Source organism: Mirounga leonina, unplaced genomic scaffold (assembly GCF_011800145.1).
Source record: "Mirounga leonina isolate KUSES-001 unplaced genomic scaffold, KU_Mleo_1.0 Mir_106, whole genome shotgun sequence".
Lineage (NCBI taxonomy): Eukaryota > Metazoa > Chordata > Mammalia > Carnivora > Phocidae > Mirounga > Mirounga leonina.
In genome coordinates, this window is record NW_023270232.1 from 6,180,625 (window position 1) to 6,182,411 (window position 1,787).

A 1,787-nucleotide genomic window follows, 5' to 3' on the forward strand; every position below is an offset into this window, starting at 1 on the left:
AAGTGAGGCCTGGGGTCAGCATTGGCTGAAGTCCCTTCAAGCTCCACGGTTGTCTTTTCTCTCATGCCTGGGAGCTGTCCTTATACCGCGGAGCGCTGGGCACTGGCTGGGCGCCTCCCACTGCGGCCGTGGCAGCCAGTTCTCACTCCAGCTCTGTCAAGGGGGCCAGCGCATCGGCACCTTATCGATGAGCCACTCAGAGAGGTTGAGTTACCTGCCTCAGGTCACACAGCTGGTTTGGCAAAGCTTGGTTTGAGGCCAGGCAGTTTTGGGGGGGGGGGTGACAATGGGGTTAATGGAGTCCCCCGGATCCCTCCCACCCTACTGTCACATTGGCCGCTCCCAGGTCAGCTACAAGGCACCTCCCGCCCTGCAGAGCCTGCAGCAAGGGTCTGCCTGGGGGTCATGGGGAGGACAGAGATGCTGCAGGCAGTCTTTGGCCTCATCTTTTGTTTTTACGTTTTTAAACATGGAACACTTCAAGATTCTGTGTGTCATCCTTATGCAGGGGCCACGCTCCTCTTCCCCGCCCTGTTTCAGTGTTGGTGTGTGTGCGGCCGAAGCGAGCACACCCCGTCCTTCGGAGACGAGGCTGGAGGCCCCAGGATGGTGGCGCCGAGTGGGCTGCACTTCCCATAGGGAGCCAGGAGCCTGGGTGAGGGGGTGGAGGGCTGCAAGGTGTCCTCTTGGCAGGAGTGAGGCTGGGTGCGGGGGAAATGCCTTGGTGGCTCAGAGCCTGACGGTAGCGGTAGCGTCTTCGAGGCCCATTGTCCAGATGAGAACACTGAGGCCCAGGGTCGCACAGTCTCCTGGGGGGCTCCCTGGGAGAGTCTGGCCTGGCCTTCTGCTGATCCTCCCCCGACTTACACCCCTTGCCGCCTGGACCAGGGTGGCCGCCGAGGGGGTTCAGGGGACAGGCAAGAGCGGGGACCGGCCCTGCCAGCTGGTGTCAGCAGCGTCTGTCTCATGAGTTCACAGCTGCTGGGATCATCTGCTCAGTCTCCCACCTCGGCACCAGCTGCTTCCCTGCCCCGCCCGCTCACTCCACGGCTTTTCTCCGTTCCTTGGCGTCTCTGTTCTTCCTCCCTCCCCTCTCACTCTTTGGGTCTCTCAGAATTGGTCATCTCTGCCCCATCCACTGGGGGTGCCAGCCCTCCAGTGCCCAGGACCCGGGGGGGATTTGACAGGCAAGCGGGACAGGCTGGGCTGGGGGACCGCACCCCGGGGGGAATGGGGGTTCCCCGGTTGATCACTCTGAGCTTCCAACTCCTCATCTATAAGATGGGGATAACAGCGCTTGCCTCGGAGGGCCATCGTGAGGGGCTTGCTTCTGCCCCGCTGCCCCATCGATGAGGCAGCCCTGCCAAGCTGTCCCTGCAGAGCGCCATCCACCTCTGGTGTGTCACGGTCGTTAACAAGGAGGGCTAATGGGTGGGGGTTCTGGTGCCACTGCTCAGCCCTCGGAGCCTCAGTGTGCACATCTGTGAAATAGGAAGAATAAGGCCTCCTTCCTGGGCTTGATGAGAGGGCTCCCATAAAGCTCTCACTGCGGGGCCCCACAGACATCAGAAGGGCCCAACGAATGGGGCTGACTATTCTCATTGAGCCCGCCAGTGTTGGGGGGCTCACCCCCTCCAAGACGGGTAGCCAGGGTGCCTGTTCTAGATGACACCTGAGCATGTGGACCAGGAGTCATTGCCTCTGCCTGCTGGTCGAGTCCCTCTTTCTCCTTCCAGAACCCTCCCCCAGCTGCCCACACTGTTGACATCTTCCTCAAGCCTCCTGTG

The 1,787-nt window shown here is 61.6% G+C and overlaps 1 non-coding gene across 1 annotated transcript; it reads right to left on the reverse strand.

Annotated features, from left to right (window-relative positions):
* Positions 1-463: 463 nt before the first annotated feature.
* Positions 464-572, reverse strand: LOC118018442. The gene has a single exon (XR_004681408.1). It is a non-coding gene; the product is annotated as a U6 spliceosomal RNA (small nuclear RNA).
* Positions 573-1,787: the final 1,215 nt, after the last annotated feature.